This window comes from Eleutherodactylus coqui, chromosome 13, assembly GCF_035609145.1.
Source record: "Eleutherodactylus coqui strain aEleCoq1 chromosome 13, aEleCoq1.hap1, whole genome shotgun sequence".
Taxonomy (NCBI): domain Eukaryota; kingdom Metazoa; phylum Chordata; class Amphibia; order Anura; family Eleutherodactylidae; genus Eleutherodactylus; species Eleutherodactylus coqui.
In genome coordinates this window covers 28117824-28140334 of record NC_089849.1, presented here as the reverse complement: position 1 = coordinate 28140334, position 22511 = coordinate 28117824, and the positions used below count along the sequence as shown (strand labels likewise).

The 22511-nt window shown below is 45.9% G+C and overlaps 1 protein-coding gene across 1 annotated transcript in view; it reads right to left on the bottom strand.

The window, feature by feature from the left end:
* TANC2 (tetratricopeptide repeat, ankyrin repeat and coiled-coil containing 2) overlaps positions 1 to 22511 on the bottom strand; it is a 469518-nt gene that overhangs the window by 337547 nt on the left and 109460 nt on the right. Inside the window, exon 2 of the mRNA XM_066587526.1 lies at positions 6778 to 6843. The gene's annotated coding sequence lies outside the window, so the exon portion shown is untranslated. The remainder of the gene's footprint in view (positions 1 to 6777; positions 6844 to 22511) is intronic.

Here is a 22511-nt window from a genome sequence, read left to right as displayed (position 1 = left end):
CTCCACCTTCATCCAATAGTTTATCAAGCAATAGACTATGAATGAGCCGCTAAAGCATGAGGGGCTGTGGAGCGGCACCAACACAAGCGGGTGCGGAAAAATAGGAAATGCAAATGATCAAATCATTTCGATCAACAAGATCTGCAATCCAATGAAGGATGTGATGGCAAGGTTGGTCATTTCAGACTGTAGAACAATAAACATCCAGGCTTACTTTACAGCCATCTTTAGAAGCATTAAAATTCTGGCTCCACTAGTTAGCCTTCTGTCCTCTGTAGAGGACAACGGTAAAAATACTGGAACCTCTAGTCTTCGCCAGCTTTTGGGATTTTAGAAGAATAGGGCAGCTGGCTGCAGTAAGAATGCAGAACATAAAGCGGTGAATCATCACAATGCGAGGAGAAAAACTGCGCTCACCAACCTTTCTTCCTTTTTTGGCCTCGTCATCGTACAACTGCACCTTATCTCTTCAGCCAGGTACAGTTAAGTCATCTCTGGGTACTGCTATCCGCATTGACCCTGTAACAAAGGAACTGAGCACCTATCAGGACGGGCACACACAGAACCGCAGCCGTTACTGTACCGCAGCTTTGTTTGTTTAGGGAGTCCGTTTGTATACAGTACAATGCAGGATTATGTACATGTAACACTATAGAGGCACACCCGGTGAGCAGCTTCACCCATCCCATCTCTGTAGTAATGCTTCCACTGAAGGGGCACTTTATTAGAGAGTCCCCTAGTGGCACATTGCACTTTCCTTGGCCTTAGTCATGGCATGAATTCCAATCCACGATGAAAGTGTTCTACAGCAATATTGTCCCATGGACAAGGAAGCTTTTTGTAGTTGCTGCAAATTAAATGGAGGTGCTGACATGTTCTGACCAGCTGACAGGAAGGGGTCATCGATTCATGCTGCTTGTGCCAAATTCTGACCTCCCATTAGCACGGGGCAACAGAAATCCGGATTCAGTGAACCAGATGAGGTTTTCCCACTGATCACGGATTCAGTTTTTGCGCTCCGTTGCCGACTAGAGTCTCGCCTTTCTGTTTCTCTTAGACACAAGGGTGCTGGAACTGGTCGTCTGCTGTTATAGCCCATCCGTGCAAGGTATCAGCAAGTTATGCATTCAGAAGCATTAGTGGGAGCACAAAGGTTGTACTCGGCTGCAAATTGCTTGAATGTGCACTGCCTGTTCATAAGAATGATTCTTGACATCCTCCTCTCACCGCTTTTTTGTTTACATCCACAAGAGCCCCTCTTACTCGATTATGGTATTCTTAGAATACTCTCCACACCGCTGTCAGAGAAAACCCCCCAAGGATGGCCGTGAAATCCTGGCCCCGGCTAGTCTAGCACCGATGACCAACCTTGTTAGAAGTCGCTGGATTTTTCCAAGTACCCATTACAGCGCCCCTCCAGTCCTGGACAAAGATGGCTGCACCACTTCTCTGACTAGTAGTATCACTAGTCTGAGGGCTCTTTCACACTTGCATTTTTCTTGCGTGTTTTTTTCCACGCAATATCGATGCGTTTTTATAACACAAAATGTCAATGGGACTTTGTTAAAAACACATCGCTTAAAAAAAATACCGCAAAACACAAACTTGCGATTTTCGTGCGATGCGTTTTTAATATTAGAATGTCCCATTGACAGTCACATTAAAAAAAACGCAAAGATATCGCGTGAAAAAAACGTGCAAGAAAAACTCAAGTGTGCAGGAGCCCTGACCGGTTAGAGCAGCATGCAGCGTCTTAGACTACTGTGGCAAGGCAGAGGTTCTCGCCTGCGGATTGGCGCCCTCATTGTCAGGAAATGGGCACCAGAGGTGTAAAAAAGCATTTATTGGTACAGCACTGCAAAACATATGTGCACAGCATACAACACACAGTCCATAATTTAGGGTTCACAAACCCACTGGGTCTCCGTCACTAACCCCGGCCGGGGTGTCTAGAGGGCTTCTTTCTCTACCAGATAGGTGATGGGCCCAGACTGGTCCACATTCGACATCAGGCTCACAATCCTGATGAGAGGTCTCTCTCAATCTCTCTGGCTAGTAGCCAGCATCCCCCTCCCCGAGTGTGGTTTCTGCCACACCCACAGATGTTAACCCTATCTTAGATCATTGAATGGTAGAGTTGGAAGGAACCTCCAGAGTCATCGGGTCCAACCCCTTGCTCAATGCAGGATTCACTAAATCATCCCAGATAGATATTTGTCCAACCTTTGCTTGAAGACTTCCATTGAAGGAGAACTCCCCACCTCCCGTGGTAACCTGTTCCACTCATTGATCCCCCTCACTGTCTAATATCTAATCTATGTCTCCTCTCTTTCAGTTTCATCCCATTGCTTCTGGTCTTTCCTTGTGCAGATGAGAATAGGGCTGATCCCTCTGCACTGTGACAGCCCTTCAGATATTTGAAGGCAGCTATTAAGTCTCCTCTCTGCCTTCTTTTTTGAAGCTAAACATTCCAAGATCCTTGAACTGTTCCCCACAGACCGCTCACCATCTTGGTAACTCTTCTCTGAACTTTCTCCAGTTTGTCTATGTATTTTTTTTAAAGTGGGGTGCCCAGAACTGGACACAGTATTCCAGATGAGGTCTGACTAAGGAAGAGTAGAGGGGGATAATTACCTCACGTGATCTAGACTTTATGCTTCTCTTAATGCATCCCAGAATTGGGTTTGCCTTTTTGGCTGCTGCATCACACTGTTGACTCATGTTCAGTCTATGATCTATTAGTATACCCAAGTCTTTTTCACATGTGCTGCTGCTTAGCCCAATTCCTCCCATTCTGTATGTGCTTTCTTCATTTTTCTTGCCCAGATGTAGGACTTTGCATTTCTCCTTGTTAAATACCAAATCTGTTAGTCGCCGCCCACTGTTCAAGCTTTTCTAGATTTTTTTTTAATACTCTCTTCCCTAGTGTTAGCGATCGCTCCTAGCTTTGTGTCGTCAGCAAATTTGATCAGTTTCCCATCAATTCCCTGATCCAGATCATTTATAAAAAAATGTTGAACACTGGGCCCAGGACAAAGCCTTGTGGTACCCCACTTGATACATTCTTCCACTTGGATGCGCAGCCATTTATGACCACTCTTTGAGCACGATCACTCAGGTTCTAGGATGCTTGTCTGTAGTACTGTGAAGGCCATCCCCGGTACTGCCCTTCTATACTACCAATTCACACTAATACACAGTGTGCAGCATATTCTCACAGAACTGGTGCAGCTATCCTTGTTTGTCCAGGACCAAAGGGTCCCTTTAAGGATAAAATGATGAAGAAAAACACTTTATTCATTACAGTTTCTTATACCAGTAAAAGGTGGCCATATACCTTAGATAGTCGACCGCTATTCTTCCCACCCCCCAAACATGTGAACACCCAATAGGGAGAGAGGATTAAGTCACTGTGAAAATCCTCTGAAATCCAACAAGCCAGATCCTTCTTACCCCCAATATCTGTAGTCGGCGGAGAGCCCGGGCACCACCCCACACATTGGATGGTCGGCCCATCATGTCAAAATCAATAATTGCACTCGACAACCATCTAATGTGTATGGTAACCGTTACTTGCACAGAAGTATGAACCTCCGGACTAATGCTGGCAGGAGCAGGACCTACAGTCACAGGGGCGCTCTTCCTTAATTATGGACGTTGTGCCCCACGACGGGTCCTTTAAACATTTTATAGCTACAAATTAATCACAGATTCACTTGGGAAGGCCGTGGCAGCATTGCAAGAAATCACATTACGTCACTTTTTTACTGAAGTAGTAACAGAATCGAGCTCTTTTAGGGTTAATGGATTAGGCATTTAAGTCAGGCATGAAATATGAATAACACATGCGGCTGGGACTGCCTGCAATTAGCTCACAGACGCCGTACTGCAGCTACTACCCTGCAGACATGGAGCGTACAGGCGAGCTGAACGGTATGAAACTGTGAAAAATAGGTTTAGTTACATAATTTACATGGATGCACTCAAGAAATCCCCTTTTAGTGATGACTGTTTAGATTACAGTAAACGCTCACGGTAGACCGCTGAGATGCAAGGTCATCAATGTCCGATTGGTGGTTGTAAAGTTTTAATTAAAAAATGGCAACCACGTGCAGCAATTGATGATGTCATCATGAAAAAAATCTCACTAGTCACTTGTGACCACGGACGGATATTGGCTGCGGATTCCGCATTGAGGGGGTCTGCACCACGTATCCGCAGCAGATAGCACCCAAAGCATGCTATGGTAAATAGATTCTTCCGAGCACACTTGCGGAAACCAATTGCAGAAAGGAAAAAAAAAAAAAAAGCGCCGCATGCTGCATTTTTTTTTTTGCAGATTCCGCATGGACTGCTTCCATTAAAGTCAATAGAAGCCGTCCGATCCACGGCTCTTCCACAACCAAATTGCGGAAAGGTCGCAGATCCCTAGCTCTGTGAATCCGGCTCTGCAGATGGACTAAGGTTTATAGTCCCAGTCATCGTTATGATGGTTAAAAAAGGTCTGACAGTGACTAGCAGGAATGCTGCCTTCCAATAGGTGGCGCTGCAGAGGCATTGTTCCATCTTCCCATTTGCATATATTTCCCAGAGGAGCATGCATGGCCTTAGGAGTCTCCTCTCTAGGTGCTCTCCCTAAGGAGAAACTAAAGCTTTCCTGACCTTTCGCTTTCAGCCAACAGCTACCCCATTCAAGCCCCCAATAAAATATGCATGTGGCTGAGAGGGAATAATCTGCTGCCAGACGCCTCCTGTTACCGGTTTACCTTACATGAGTTTACAACAGAAAAAAATCACGACCCTTTTGCACGGATCCACGACTGTTACATCTACAAGCTACTGCCGCTAGTTTATCCCGACTGACAGCGAAATGCACGTGTCAACCCCTCCTCCCCACAACCCTGGCACATATGTACCCACCGTGAGTGTTTTATCATGTCATTCCTTGGTGTGAGGGAGTAGGTAAGAGATGAGCAGATGGAGCCAGCGGGGACGACTCCTGACGCCTGCTGCGTATGAAATACATTCCCCGTCCCCTAGCGCAATGTCAGGAACGGAGAAATACAGACAATACTTCACATTTACTTCCCATGTAATCTAGGAAAGTGGTAATAAATAAGATTACAATTTAGCAGTCAATGAAAAAAAAAAAAAAAAGTGTTGTTGGACTCTAGAATCGTAGTCTGGTTGTGTAGCGCAACGTCTCTCCTATCTGCTGGGTAGTCGGCACCGCTGCATATAATGGCTTTGGGGTTGTAGCTTAAGACTGCTTTCATACGGGCGACAAAAATCGAACGATTTTAACGTGATGCCATAGCGCAAGAAAACTGCATGTATGTGAAGCCCATGCTTTCCAAGGGGTTCCTTCATATTAGTTTTCTCTGATGCGGTCTTGCAAAAACGAAAAAAAATAAAATAAAAATAAAAAAATAATAAAAAAAAAAATCGCAGCATGCTCTATATTGCCACAATTTGCGATTATTTTGTAGCCCATGTTTCCCCTTGGAGCCTTCGTTTTAGTCGCAACATAATGCACATAATCGTGGTTTTCGTGCGATGCAACTTTACCATTCAAAAGTAAGTTCTACCCAAAAACTTAAAAAAAAAATAAAAGGAATACTTACCTAAAAGGCTGGGTCTGGGTCCTCCTGCTCCTTCCCCCTAGAGCATCCTGCGGTCCTCGTTCACCAACAGAAGTTCACTTCCTGGTTGCTGGATTCAGAAATCCTGCCTCCAAGTTGCGATGGCTCTGATTGGTTGAGCATCGCTGGATGAACCAATAAGAGCCATCACATCCTGGAGGTGGAAAATCTGAAGCCAGCAACCAGGAAGTGATCTTCTGTTGGCGAATGAGGACTGCAGGATGCCTGTCAGAGCTCCAGAGAGCAGCGGGAGGACCTGGACCACCAAGCCTTTTAGGTAATCATAGGCCTAGCCCTGCAGTCTGATCGATCACATTGACATATTATGGTCTATTCCCACAGTGATGTTAAGGTGCTGTTCTTGCCACATGGCATGGTAAAACGGCACGTGGTTTTACTGCCAACTGCTGCAGTTCCACGTTTAGCGCAGGTCATTAAAGCAGCAAGACCAAGTTCTCAGAATCATAGCAAGAACCTTGCTTTAAAAAAGTTTAACCAGTTGTAAACTATCAATGGTTTATCTGCAGGATGTGCCATCAATAGTAGATCAGGAGGAATCTGCCACCCAGGATGCCCGCCGATCAGCTGGCCACTGCAGTAGGAATGGAGCAGTCTGCTTCCTGCAGAAGCGCACTGGCCAAAAGAACAGTTGACCAGCAAGGGTCCTGAGCGGCAGGCTCCTCCCAATCTACTATTGATGGCCTATCCTGTGGATTGGTCTCAGTAGTTTACAACTGGACCACCCCTTTAACTGGGTCATTTCCCATTTTACTTTACTGGACAGAATAGTACAGCAAATTATTTATAACAACATCTACGGTTTTGCTGGAGCGTCAGAGAAGAGCGCAGTCAGCGGATGACAGCGATTTCATGGGTATGCCAGGCATTACACCCAACATTCTGGGCTTGACCTCTTCTGGGCGCATTCACAAGTTTGGATTGAGTTATGATTCTCTAACAGCTTTATCAAAACTATAAAAAGGCTAAAAAGCTGCAAAAACGGCAGCAAAACGGCAACAAAAATGCAACACGTGGATATAGATTGACAGTGCGAACCAACAATGTGCAAAAGCAAACTCGCACTGCATCCATTCCGTACAGAAAGCAGAAAAAGGAAGTGTGATGATAGGCCTACCTTGGAAACCGTGATCCAGGTGGTGTCCTTGAGACTCTGAAGCTCCCTCCATACACCGCACAAATCCTAGCAGACAAAAAAAAAATAAATGAAAATGTTGATTTTTCTGGCACTCGGTCCCCTCCCTCTCCGTTCCCCACACCTGTTTTGAATAATTTCATCAAGAAACAATGGGTCTCATTTAATGCAAATTCTCGGCATGGCGTCCCCACATTCCTACAGACATTGCAGAGTTTTTCCTTTCCACACCATCTTAAAAAAGGAGCGCTGCTAAAGCTGACAAATACAAACGTCTGCAATGTGCTACAAGCCCAGCATGGAGCCCGGGAGCGTCTGTTCAGTCTGCGCATTGGTCTTTTCGGTTTCAAGGAAAGAAGTGAAATTTACCAACCCTAATAAACTAGAACAAAGAAATAAAACTGCTCCGAAGCTGCAGAAACTTAAAGCGGCTCCTAAAAAGGCTGTCGGAGTTAAGTGCTGAGGTCTTGATTGGGACTTTGTGAGTTTTCACAGAATGAATGGAAACAAAAACGACAAGTTGTTTGTGGAAATGGCATTTATTACTATGTAGCGCTTCGCATTAACAGCTCAGGGTGCAAAATGCTATCAGTACTACATGAATCACAATGGGAAACCTGAAGGCTGCATTCACACAAAAGGAGAGCAAATATGACAGAAAAGCGGTGGAACATATGCTACAGGAAAAGGGCAAGTCATGCAAAACTGCTTTGAATGGTTAAGGGATTTTGAGAAAAACGTGTGCTGATAGGATAGCCAATGAGATAAGAGCACATTCTTTTTCGACTAAAATGTAGTTTCTGTGCTAAAAAAAAAAAAAATTGCTGTCCACTGCCTGTTGTCAAGTGAAGTCTGTCTCTAGTAGCATGGGATTGTTCTCAGTAAAGGCCCATTTACACAAGCAAATAAATCGCTCAAAGATCGCTCTAATGACAGTTTGAGCGACAGCCTTGAGCGATTATTTTGCATAAAAAACAATTGGCATTGAAGTAGCTACTCAGCAACTTAAATACCAATTATGTATGTAAATGAAGCCTTCACTGAACACAGACTAATAGCCTGAGGCTATTATCTGCACTCAGATCCTTTGTTCTCCACAGGGGAAACAATGCTATCAGCACTCCCCCCCTGTGGAGAACGACTGATAAAAGTGATAGTTAAAATCAAGTGAGCTTGATTTTAAGGATCACCAAAAAGTGCCCGAAATGCGGGTGCCCTGCGCCCATTTACACGCACCGATTATCGCTAAAACGATTGCCAATTAGCGAATTTTTAGCGATAATTGTCCAGTGTAAATGGGCCTTAAGAGAAACCAAGTGATCTTGTAGATATGATACCTTTTAATGGCTAACAAAAATACATGATGTTATAGCAAGCTTTCGGGACATCACCCCCTTCGGCAGGCTAATATACGCCGAGGCCGCAATGCCGTTGGGTGTGGGAAGACAGCCCTTCCCTCCCCCTTGCAGATTGACCTCCTCTCGCCTCTCCTCCTGCTGTTTGCAATGGAAGGGGGCAGGACAGGGCGGAGCTAACCTCCATAGGAGCCCATGCAGCGGTCGACGTATTCCAGCCGAAAAAGATAGTTCCCCATTTCAGACAGCCAGAGGGGAGGAGTAAGGAGGTCAGCCGGCGAGGGGGGAGGGAAGGGCAGTCTCCCCATGCCCAACGGCATTGCGGCCTCAATATAAAAGTGCCCAGCATTATATTGGCCCGGCTGGGCACTTTTATGTCTCGGGAATACGGCCATGTGATCTGATGCATTGGAATCCAATGCACCAGATCGTAGCATATATCGGCCGACCGTGAAAACGGCAGCCGATATACGCTCGTGTGAAAGATGTAACAGAAGGCTTACAGTTTCGACCTGGTCACCCTCTGATTCAGTGTACCAGAGGTATGCAACGGCGCCCCCATGCCTGTCGCTCCCGCAGATGACCTATCCAGCAACCTTATGGGGTACTTTCAGAATCAAGAAAAGTGAAGGAAAAATTAACATGTCTGGAAATATTCCTTGATTAACCAAGAGATTAGTGACACCGGGAGAGTGCGTACATTAGAGGCTCAGCCAAAACATACTCCATTCAGGTTGGGATCAATGATCCTGAGTGATATTAGCAGTGGTGGTAAATGGCAGCATTCAGTGAGGAGCTTCCTCCAGAGCATACTGCCTTACAAGGCATCAAGACGACTCCGGAGAGGAGCTGTACGTTTGCTCATGACCTATAGGTTGTAATATGAATGAAAACACTGCAGAGCCGGTATGTTTAATATCAATATTTTTCTACTCAAAAAGCATAAATCACAGGAGACAGTTTATTTTACAGGACGGTCACGTGCGCCGACTAGAAGAGCAGGAGAAGCCGAGGGTCTGGCTGAGTGCTGAACCTTCCTGTCATCATCTGGGAGGCAATGAACCACAAAGACTTGTTATGGTCCATTTCCTTCTCGCATTCTTCCCTTACTAGTAAGAGTTTTATTAAAGTAGACCATTCACCCAACCCGACCTAAATCATATACTCTGCATATTACGGTTTCATTCCCAAGAGTTCATAATAAACTTCACAAAACTGTCTCTTGATAAGAAGAAAAAAGTAGCCATTACTATACAAATACAGAACAACTCTACATGAATGGACACTTTATGGCAGGTTCATGATTGGACTAGATTCCTGTATGGAAATTGGAGCCCAGAGTGCAGCATAAAAATCACGTGACAAGCTTTCCGTGGATCAGTTTCATGTGAATCTGTATTAGATGGGAAAGTCCAGCGATCTGAGCGACTTACAACAAGGCCTGGCCATCGGTCAGACTAGCTGGGGCCAGGAGGTCACTGGCAACCGCGTGGGGTTTTCTGGTGCAGCGGTGTGAAAAGTATTCGGAGAATGGCGTGATCGAGGAAAAAATATCCAGTGAAAGAGGACCCTGTAAGTGTAAACAATTAGTCACTGAAAGGGGTCAGAGGAGGATGTCAAGAATCCTTCTCAAGAACAGGCGCTGCACAGTCAAGCTAAGCCGAATACAACGCTTGTGCCCCAACTAATGTGTCCAAACAGTTGACTAGTAAGAGTGCCATTGCTGATTAAGGCCGCCTGAAAATGGCATAGCCGGATTCCGCATGCAGAATCCAGCTCTGGCAGCAGCGGCGTCCACGCTTACCTGCTCAGTTGCAGTCTTTTCTGTACTGTGAATGGACCTGGCGGCTCGCCGTCGCAAATGCGCAGTCCAGATTTTTTTCCCCCACGTCATCGCTAGGCGATGACATGGAATCCGCAACCTCTCCCCAATCTTTATTGCAGACGGGCCGCGGGTCAGAGGCCTTCATCGACTTCAATGGAAGCCCTCTGTATGGAGCCTGCATGAAACTGGAGCACGCTGCGAATTGTCCTCCACGAGCAGAAATCGCAATTGATAGGAAGTAACGGACGATATTTGCTGAGGATTCGCGGTGCGGACGCCGACCATGCATTCCACAACAAATATCCACCTGTGTGCAGGGTGTGAAATCTCACCCACATGGGGTAAGAAAAATCTGCTTGAAATACACAAATGTGATGTGGACTTTAAAGCTGCGGCAGTCAATTTATGCTGCCGATTCAGGGCAAATTTCACCTTTTCAAATGAAAGGGTAAAAATCACATGTAACATTTTCCACATTGAAAAACATTCTACACGTGATTCCAGGGGGCAAAAGAGCATAAAAATTGTATCACTGAGTAGTGGAAAAACATCTCCTGGTCAGATGATGAATCCAGATTTCTGTTGCACCGCACTGATGGGAGGTCAGAATTTGGCACAAGCAGCATGAACCGATGACCCATTCCTTTAAGTTATTTAGAGCAGATCAGCACCTCCATCTAATTAGTGGCAACTACAAGAAGCTTCCTGTCCGCAGGGGCCGATATTCCTGTAGAACAAGTTCAACACATAACGGAATCCATGCCATAATGTATTGCTGCGGTTCTAAAGCCCCAAGGACGTCCAATGTACCACTAGATGGGCAGTCACTGGTGTAAAGCACTTCCATCAAATGAGAGCCAACGCTGCGGTACGCACCATAAACCTGAGTGTTCGTTCCGCTGAGACCTTATGAACATATTCAGCTACATATAATGCCAAATTTCATCCATGGATCAGGAGAAAAGAACTCAAGGAATTGCACTTAATGGTGATCTTTCATATTCGAGACAAGACAAGCGGTCCTCCTCATGTAGACCTTCTCATCCACAATCCTGCGTTGTGTCACCTCCACCCAAAACTTCTACTTTAGAAACTACTTTTTAGACATTGTGCTCATTTGCATCCTACCCATGTGATTACAGAGCTTCAGAGATGGAGTACATCTCCCCAGACATTGCCAGCAGCAGTCGGCTCTGTTCTGGTACACAGAACCTCCATTGCATTGAAGACAGATGGAACCATTTTCCAATCACATCTTTCTATATCTGCGGAGGAAATACAGCTTCCTTATCTGTTTAAGACAACATCCTTCTGTCTTCCGTAAATTCTAGAAATTTACGGTCGCATTGCAACTCCGCTTCAGGTAAAGAGGCGCGTTGGACTCTGTATAACCTGCATATTTAGCAACAAGGGCACCTCCACAACGTTGTTGGGATGCAGTTTTTGTAATGTCAAAGCAAGAAGTGGATTCAACAGAGGAGCAGTAACATAGCAGAAGCAGAGTGCGCTTTACGTAAGCCGTTTTTACACGGCCAAAAAAAATTGCGCGAGATGTGCGTGTTGCTAAATGCACAAATATGAACCCCAGTCTTTTGAATTGGCTCACACATGAGCAATATTTTTTTCCTGCATCGCGGTGCAGGAAAAAAAAATTATTGTGGCATCTCCTATTTTGGGACTTTCCCTCAAAATGCCTCGCAACGCATTGTTTTCAGTGGGGCCGACAGAGCTTGGCTTTGCGCGCGAAGTGCATGCGAGGTTTCCCCATTAAAAAGAATGGGAAACACTCTGCGATCCTCCGCCACCGCAGCAGATCGCTACTTCCTTGAAGTGATGCAAGTAGGTTTCAACACAAACATCTCGCATCTGCAGGGACATTGGACTCGCCCATGTGAAATCAGCCTTACTTGCTATGATACATGCATGGCGCCGTCGTTGGGCCGAAGTTTAGGGACTCTCAGTGCAGATCGTACCCGAAACTCCTGCAGATGGCGGTGGATGGCTTCATAGATGATCTGCCCCCATCATAGCAGAAAGAGGCCACTTCCAGTAGGCTTTCCTTACTTCAGTCATAGCTGCAGTCCCACAGGACTTGGAGACGCAGATTTCTGCTTCTCACGTTCTCCTCTTCAACTTTTCAATTGGGTTTCACTCTCTTACAGGAGCCGGAGCACAAAATTGAAATCCATATTCCAGCACCCCCAGGGGCCGTACACCGTACCATCGTGTAACGCATCCATCTCTTCCTATTATTTCAATATAGGACACCAGTATTGAGATACAGCACTAGATTTAAGGTGCATTTACACCACAAAGATGATCGCTCAAAAGATGGCTTTGAGCGATCATTTTGCATAAACTACTAATTGGTACTAATGCCTATTAGTACCAATTAGTAGCGTGTGAGCCACTGGGAGCTGTATGCAGGGGACCGACCACCCGCTGTTCCCCGATTACATTCCCTTTGTTCTGCGAGGGACTTACAGCTGAGACAATGTAATCAGCTGTAATCAGCGCTCCCCGGGCAGAACACAGCCTGCGGTCCTGCTTATTAGCTGTCCTGCCAAACTATGGATTTCATGCCAAACTAAAATCCATTGTTCGGCAGAAAAGTGAAAGATGGGCACATTTACATTCAACGATTATCGCTCAAAAGATGGCTTTTGAGCGAATTTTGAGCAATAATCATTGTGTCTAAATGAGCCGTAAGTCTTTTTCACTACATCCTGTATACTTTCCCTCCCATATTCTCAAAGAGGTTGCCCAAGACTATTGCAGTTTTTTATATTGATGACCTATTTTCAGGGTTGGTCATCAACAGATGATTGGCCGGAGTACCCTGCTCGGGATCCTCACCGATCAGCTGATTTCTGGCCCTGCTGTCAGTATGGACAGCATAGGAAGGAAATCATACTGTCCATAGCACATTGGCCTGGGTTGGTATTGAAAGCACATCTTCCACTGAATACAATGGGAGCTGTGCCTGCAGTACCAAACTGGGAAGCTGCAATATTGACAGCACTATCTGTTTCCAGCATTGACCACATTGACAATGGTGGTGGGAATCAACTGATAAGCAGGGATCCCAAGTAGTGGACCCCGCTGATCTTCTATTGATGACCTAGCTCATCAACAGGAAAAATGCCCAAAGTCCCGGACAACCGGTTTAAGAATATGGGAGGGAAAGTATACAGAGTGTAGTCAAAAAGACTAATCTAGCGCTATATCGCAATACTGACTTTAAATGAGCAGAGATCATGCATGGATGCTGCCCCTCCACTTAATATCTATGGCACCCATGGAAACAAGCAGAACTCAGCTTTACTATATCAGAAAAAGCCTATTGACAAGAATGGAGCCATTTCTGAGAGGTTGCTAAGGGTGGCTATATACATTGGGTATAGATCAGCCATCGAACCCATTGACGTCAACAAGACTGGCAAGTTATCTAATGTCTATGGCGGCCTTCTGACTCTCCCTCAATGGCAGATGTCAGGAGAAATAAGAATCGGACAGTTGGAGGTCAGTTATCAGATTTTCTGTTCTTGGGCGATTGGCTGCTGCTATATTCTGTCTCACGAAGGGAATGCAGCAGATAGTGGCAACACTGAGGTTGTGATAGGGGATTGGCCACCTGTGCCGAACATCACTGGTGCCGATCTCATGACCGCCTCTGCTGACCAGAGGACAGGCGAGAAGACGGCATGTGGCCAATCCCAAACCACAAATGGTGGAGTGAGGCACCCAATGCCACCACTATCAGCTACATTCTCTTCGTGAGACTATAGCAGTGTCTGGTAGTGGTTTCTCCCCACAGACCACACAAAGCACACATGCATGCTTGGGCAAAGCCAAGTGTGCATACGTATAGAGAGGATGGGGAGAAATGGCTGTCAGACAGCAGTCTTATCACTTTCAAAATCCAATCTAAGTTCTTTGTCTTTGACCTGTAAATTTGCTGAATGTACAAGCCAATTAACCGCACATTATTTAACAATCAGCCAGTAGTGAGGACATATGACAAAAGGACGGGACGAGAAGATGTATGGTATAATTATGTGGTCTGTGGTGTATATGACTAGTGCGCTCCTGTCTTGGCACAGAGTCGAAGGTAATGATTATTAATAATTAGATTGAGATTGGATGAAAGGCAGTTTAATACAAATAAATCAAAGCCTGGCCGACGCCATCGGACACCTCCGAACGTCCCATACTAATCCTAAACCAAAACATCCAACCCAGTGAGTGGCAGCGTCCCTGTGTTATGCTGTCCTTCCTGTTCTACTAGGTGTCACCAAAGGGCTTGTGTGTCAATAACACAATTATCCGGCAGTGACATTTCGTTGACAGACAGGATTTGTGTCTGGGTCGCTAACAAAAGGTTGATATATTTTCAGTAAAGTTTCAGCAACTTTCTATTGGTTGCTTCAGGGCAAAAGTGAGTCAGCAGAAAGTTTTAAAGTTAGATTTTTCTTGTCGCTGACATTTTGCTCCCGTCTTCTAGGTTTGTAAATAAGGGTTGGGGCGTAACTGCTAGTTTTGTCTTCATTGCAGACAGAGCAATTGGAGGAGGTTATTCCAAGCCACCAAAGTAGACTTTACACAGGACAATCACCCCCTGAATAGATTGACCGCTGCTCAGCCAATCAATGCAGCACTCGATGAACCAATCACAGCCATTGCATTGGTTGATCAAGTGTTGCGTTGATTGGCTCTGATTGGTTCTCGAGCACTGCTCAGCCAATCAACGCAACACTTGATCAACCAATGCAATGGCTGTGATTGGTTCTTGAGCACTGCTCAGCCATCGCATCCTGGAAGTGGGATTTATGAATCCCGTAACCAGAAAGTGATCTTCTGTGGGCGTCCGAGTACTGCAAGAAGCGCGTCTGAGCTCCAGAAAGCAGCGGGAGGACCTGGACTGAGCCTGCTGAGTAATGTATTCCGTTTTTTAAAAAAAATATAATGCAGCTAGGGCTTATATTTCAAGTCTCTCCGAAAAGCACTAAAAATCAGGGTAGGGCTTATTTTCGGGGAAATGGGATACCTATGTAAGGGTGAAGTAGATTCACTTAGGGAACGTAGTGTTATGCAAGCGCTAGTCACCGCTACTAGTGCTTAAAGGGGTATTCTGGGCACAGACTGACATTTGAAAAGCTCTAATGTACATCATCATAAGTCATTTTGTAATAGGTTCTGTACCTGGTCCAACTATTTTCTTCATTTTCTATGTCATGTGACTCTGCCCAAAAAAATCTTTCCATTTCCTCTGACATCTTGTCCACATTTGCTACTTCCTTTCCTGTCCATAGGCTTCCACATCCTGTGAGCAGTGCATGATGGGAGGACAGGAGCAGAAGCACTGCGCTGTATTGCTTATGATCAACTCAAGAGTGCCATACGGTTCTGTCTGCTTCAGCCTGCTTTCTCTGGGTCTCTGAGTGAGAGGGAGGCTGGTGCTGTTAAAAGTTGTAGGACCTGCAAGTGGTGGGCGGAGCTACAGCACGGGCCAGTAAACGAGCTCTATGCATGCTGGGAGTTGTCAGTTTACCGCGACAATTATGCAGGTAAACAAAGCAGCAGATCGGCGGCTGCAAAGGATGAAGAAGAGGGTCCAGAGCAGCAGATAAAAGGTGCAGGTTGCTGCTATTTAGCTGTACCTTCTAGTGAGCCCACTATGATGCAAGTCCAAGTGGCTTGCTAATTAATTAAATGCTCACTGTAGGTTGTAAAAGGGGTTTGCTGGGCAAATACTATTGAGGCCATATCCTGATGATAGGTCTTCAATAGTTGATCACCAGGGAACAGTTATCATTGGGGTCGGAGCAGATAGGATCAGAAGTGGCTTTACTCCCATTGATATCAATAGGAGCGAAGCCACTTATTACACTTCTGGCACCACATTGAGGTCGAAGCCAGAAGTATAATAGGCGGCTTCACTCCCATTAAATTAAATGGGAGTGAAGTGGCCTGAGACGTCCTGCTCCGACCACGATGATGACATCCGGCACCATTGCAATGACAGCGGGTCAATCGATCAGTTGATCACCAGGGATCAACTATTGAACACCTATCCTGAGGATAGGTTATCAATAGTATTTGTCCAGAAAACCCCTTTAATAGTTGTGCAGTAGGCCTACAACCACACAGCCATTAACGATGAACATCTAGAGCACACTTCATTCCACCGCAACCAACCAATGACCCAGCCGAGCAGCGACTGCTACATGGAGTCTTACCCCAACTATTGTCAGTGCATCCGAAACTGCCACATGGTCTCTCTTTGAGATATCCTCAAACCAGGACCTTACAGACAGGAAAGAACATCTGTAAAGAGCAGGGCGCTTAAAGGGATGGTCCAAGATCTATTTTTTCAGTAAAAGTCAGTTCTCCGTGCAGTAAAACAGCATATATTCCTCTCTCTCCACTACCGCTGTGTCCTGTAACGCAGCTCCGGGTCTCCCCGCTAACGTCACATTTACAGGCTGCCTCAATGTCTTTACAGGATGTCACAGGCGCTGCAGCCAATAACAAAACTCAAGCGTGGAGCTCTGTCATTGGCTGCAATGCCTATGATGTCCCATAAACTGGGCGGGACTACAGGCTATAAACAAACAGACCAGTGGAGGACCAATCACCGGAGCGGGACACAGCAGGAGCGTTGAGAGATAAGTATATGTCTATTTGTTATTTTACAAACACGGGAGATGGAACAATACCTCTGCAGCGCCACCTATTGGAAGGCAACATTCCTTCAAGACAAAGTTAGACTCTTTATACAAGCCTTGTAACAATGACTGGCTTTGCTTTTAATTCCCAGACTCTAGGGCATTTGCCAGTCATCATTTTCGGCAGCACATCTCCCTTTGTGAATAGGCGATGTGCTGACAAGACTGTATTTGAAAGAACGTATTAATGATCATTTGTCTCCAGTACAGGCACCATCGGACTGTGTAAAAATGAGATTACTAATTGACACTCGTTTAAAATACTTAATTGATAGTTCATGTAAATTCCCCTTTAGTCTTTTGCTTAGTCTTCATTACAGGAGAAATGGTGGTTCTTTCCCCCAAACCAGTGACACAACAGCTAAAGGAGCCCATAGATCTTCAATAGGCGTCCGCCGAATGCTCATTGGACAAAAACATAGTCTACATGAGTATTCCGATCTGTATCCTGTACAAGCGACCTTCTAAACTGACTCAGCAAGTCCTTAGCAAAGCAAATAGAAGCCACGTAAAAAAGGCTGAGCACCATAACTATATATACTGTAAAACCAGAGTAAAAATAAAACCGCTCCAAAATAGGATATAATTGTGCCGTTGAATGTTTTGGACGGTTCAGCCACAAAAAATGTAGTTGAAAAAAAATAAAGTTTTCATTTACATTATGAAGAAGAATTTCAAGTGAAAACAACAGAACCAACATCTTATCCCAATTTATGCAAGGGAAAGGAAAAAAAAAACAACAAAACACACAAGAGAGACAGCGCACATTCCAGGATAGACCGCAATTAGACTGCACACGTATGAAGTCCATCGGGACAAAACAAAACTCCCTGCACCGAACGCTCAGATAGGGAGCTTAGGCTGCGAGCAGATGTTGCTTTGGACATAAAGATATCAGTTCTAAACCATTCTGCAATCTTTGTATAGAGAGAAGAGGAAGAAGGCACCCTACTAAACATACTGTGTTTCACTGAAAATAAAGACACTGTCTTATACAGTGGCGCCTTGGGTTAAGAGTTTAATTCGTTCCGTGACGGAGCTCTTAACCCAAAACACTCGTAAGTCAAATCAATTTTCTCCATTGAAATGAATGGCAAAGCCATTAATCCGTTCCAGATCGTGAGGCTCTCCCACTGATTTCAATGGGGATGGCGTTGCCCAATTGAAAGCAATAGGACCCTGGCACCCCCGCAGTGATTTTCGGAGAAGGGCTTTATATATAAGCCCTTCCCTAAAAATCATCCATAGCTGTAGTAAAAAAATAAATAAAATATATACTCACCTGTCTGTCAGGGCTCAGGTGCATGTAGCCGCTGATTGTTTTCCCTGCACTGCTCTGAAGCTTTTCAGCAGGCGGGGATTAAAAAAGCAGGGAGAACAAGCGGTGGCTAGACATGCCTGAGCCCCGGCAGCGGTGGACAGGTGAGTATATATTTTTTACTACAGCTAGGGAAGATTTTCAGGGGAGGGCTTATATTTAAAGCCCTTCCCCGAAAATCACTGCAGGGGTTGGCGGCAGGCCATTGCTTTCAATGGGGCCACCGGCAGCAGCAGCCGCCCCATTGAGAGCAAGGCTTTTAACCCAAGTTTTTGCTCTTAAATCAGAGTAAAAATTCGGGAGAGAGCCTGCTTTCAAGTCAAAAAGCTACTAAGCTGAGACACTCTTAACCCCAAGGTATCACTGTAATAATTTTTGCCACAAAAGAGGCAGAGTCTCTTATTTTCAGGGGGGTCTTCTACTCACTTCACCTGTGGCGTTAGGGTCCCTTGCTGCGACAGGCTGCCGTGTCCTCAGCGTTGACACAGCACTCTTTCTGGTGACAGGGCTTTAAATACCCTGCCGCCAGCAAGCGAGTGCTGTGATTGGATCAAGAGCGGCGCTGGCTTAGCCAATCAGAGCTGATTCTCGATGAACCAATCACAGCCATTTACTGATGTCATTCACTGAATTGCTGTGAATGATCGAGCTGCGGCTCTGATTGGCTGGTGCTCGATCCAATCACAACGCTCGCTTGCTGGAGGCGGGGTACTTAAAGCTCCATCACCAGAAAGAGTGCTGTGGCAACGCTGAGGATACAGCAGCCTGCCGAAGCGCCAGAGACAATCGCAAGGGACTCAGACTCTGCCGGCTAGGTGAGTATTGCTGCTTTTTGTTTTCCCAATGTAGTGTAGCTAGGGCTTATTTTCAGGGGAAGGTTTATATTTCAAGTCCGGTCCCCCCACTCCCACTGAATATCAAGGTAGGGAAAGACGGTACTAAACTCATAACATTCACAGACACTTGATTAAAGCAGATACAACTCACTAGATTTCCCACATTAGTGGTCCTTATTACGAAGCAACTGAAAAATGTATTGCATAGGAAACACTATAAGAGTACACAGCTAGCTGTGATTGGTTCTCGAGTGCTGCGACTCAGCCAATCAGACCGAGCGCTTGATCAACCAATCGCAGCCATCGCCTTGAATGGCAGTGATTGGTTCATCGGGCTCTGTAGGGATTGGCTAAGCTGGGGCGTTTAAGTGTGCCCGAGCTGCAAAGGAGACATGTGGCGGAACAGAAAACACCTGTCTACAATCAATGAGAGCCAGCACTTTCTGAAGGCGGGATTTTTGAACTTCCAATCCAGGAAGCACTGACAGGAGACTGCAAACAAGTACTAAGGAGCTGCGAGGAGAAGTGTGGCAGACTGGACAGCAGCTGTCAGGTGATATATATCGTGTTTTTTTAGTTTTGTAATGCAGCTAGGGTTTGTTTTTGAGGTAGGGCTTATGCTTCAAGCACCCCCCCCCCCCAAAAAAAAAAAAAATCTTAGCAAAAAACACTACAAAGTCGCGCCACTTTGTAGAGATTTTCTTGCAACGATATCGCTGTCACCCATGTGAAAGAGGCCTAAAAAAAGGACTGAGGCCGGCTGAAGTCCTGCTAACTCCAACAATATCTCTGTACTCCATTTTGTACCCCATAAGAAGTCGTTTTAGTGTCAGTTTCCGATGCTGTGAATGTGTCTGGTGGGCTTTTATCACGCTGTCAATGAGCGACATCAGACTTGATTGACAGAGAGCAGTGGGAACCAATCAATGGGTTCTATTTTGAGATTGCAGATTTTTTTCAAGCGCAATTACGCTCATGTGAATCTGGCCTAAAATATGCCAAAAAATACAAAACGCAACGAACGTTCCGCAAATACGCTTACGTGAATGCGGCCTAGTAGTCGGCATAAAATAATAAGAGAAGAAATTAATTCTACACTCCTCTCTCCATCCCTGTAGTGGTCTTGAACAACTCCATTCCACAAGCAATGCAGTACTAAAGAGTATGCAGCAAGGTCACGCTGCTTATTTATGTTCCCGCTTGCTCTCATCGAAGGGAGTTTGAGCACCATTATCTCATGCCGGAGATAAATCAGTCAATCTTAGGTGATAACCTTTCGGCAGAGTGTTGCAGCAGAGCAATCATGAACATCACTTACATCCCTGAATACACAACGGGAAAGGCCTTATCACAAGAGAGATTAAGTGATGAATTTCCCATAGCAATTAGAAGACCACAGGGAACCCAACGACGAGCACCACTACTCTAGCTGACAATCTGCCTATACCCGTACGCTCGGCTGACAGGTTGGGGCCACCATGCGAATAGCGTGGTTTTCAAATTGATTCCAGCTAAAAGCAGTTTGATCGTTAATGGTCGCACGGTAGACTGATGCTCATGTCCAATCAAACTGAAAACGGCGCCAGTTTGTATGTGTCGGCATCTTTCCAACTGCAATGTGTGAACCAAGCCTTACAGGGGTTTGGTAAGCTTTCTATAATTGAATCCACGTGATAGGAAAAAAAAAAAAAAAAAGATACTTGCCCTTCTCAGCCCTGGCGGTCCAACATGGCAGCCCTGCGATTCTCCAGATCCGTGTTGACAGTAAGTCAAGTGACCATTGCCTGCCAATCAGAGGCCACAGCGTCACCGCCTCTTCTCCTGGCATCAGAGCTCACATCCTGGGATGCCGTGACGCCAGGACTTCAGAACGGCGACGCTGCAGCCATCAGGCAGAGATCACCTGCCTTCAGATGTCAACACAAAGGAGGAGAAGGAAAAAAAAATCCTAAAATCCTGCAATTCTCACACTTCCTGTGGTGTAGAGAAAACTTCTTAGTGGTCATCTCATTATTATGACAGGCAGGATTACACTGGAAGGTGACACCTACATATAGATAACACAGAATCCATCATTCACAATAGGTGGTGGTCACATCTCACCTCCTACCCCTCCCTGCACAAGTTGCAAAACACGCCTACACCACTCTTCTATAGAAATCAATGGGTCCCCTTTAAAGCATGCCTCTAAGGTCGGCTTCAAAAGGGGAGAGAAAATCATGCAAGACTTGTGCATTGTGAGATGCACAAATATGAACGTCATTTTTTTTAATGGGGTCATACATATGAGCGATTATTACCCGCAGGTAATAACCCAGAAAATAGCCCATGTGAATATAGCGTAAATGCTGCTAACAGCAGATGTGGCGAGATGGCTTACCCGTAGTCATGTAAAAAAATTTTTAAAAACTCTACATTTAGAAATCAAAAGGTATTTTAAAAAATGGAAAATAATATTTCACTATCTGGTTATAATTAGCAAAAAATAGAGGATACATTTCCTTTAATATTACAAATACGTTTAGAATTTTTTTTTTTTGCCAAAAACAGCGCCACACTAATACATAGGTATTACCTGGCATTGCAGCTTAAGTCTGATTGACTTTAACATGGCTGAGCTGCAATACTAGACAGTCCACAGACAAAAGAGTGGCGCTGTTTCTAGAAAACAAACATACATATATCCAACAGTCTCCAATAAGGTGCACTTCCAGAATTGTCGCGCCAGTCCCATACACCCAAGCCCTTTCCCCGACAGTCCCATACACCCAAGCCCTTTCCCCGACAGTCCCATACACCCAAGCCCTTTCCCCGACAGTCCCATACACCCAAGCCCTTTCCCCGACAGTCCCATACACCCAAGCCCTTTCCCCGACAGTCCCATACACCCAAGCCCTTCCCCCGACAGTCCCATACACCCAAGCCCTTCCCCCGACAGTCCCATACACCCAAGCCTTTCCCCCGACAGTCCCATACACCCAAGCCCTTTCCCCGACAGTCCCATACACCCAAGCCCTTTCCCCGACAGTCCCATACACCCAAGCCCTTTCCCCGACAGTCCCATACACCCAAGCCCTTTCCCCGACAGTCCCATACACCCAAGCCCTTTCCCCGACAGTCCCATACACCCAAGCCCTTCCCCGACAGTCCCATACACACAAGCCCTTCCCCGAAAGTCCCATACACACAAGCCCTTCCCCGAAAGTCCCATACACACAAGCCCTTCCCCGACAGTCCCATACACACAAGCCCTTCCCCGACAGTCCCATACACCCAAGCCCTTCCCCGACAGTCCCATACACACAAGCCCTTCCCCCACAGTCCCATACACCCAAGCCCTTTCCCCGACAGTCCCATACACCCAAGCCCTTTCCCCGACAGTCCCATACACCCAAGCCCTTTCCCCGACAGTCCCATACACCCAAGCCCTTCCCCGACAGTCCCATACACCCAAGCCCTTCCCCGAAAGTCCCATACACACAAGCCCTTCCCCGAAAGTCCCATACACACAAGCCCTTCCCCGACAGTCCCATACACACAAGCCCTTCCCCGACAGTCCCATACACCCAAGCCCTTCCCCGACAGTCCCATACACACAAGCCCTTCTCCGCCAGTCCCATACACACAAGCCCTTCTCCGCCAGTCCCATACACA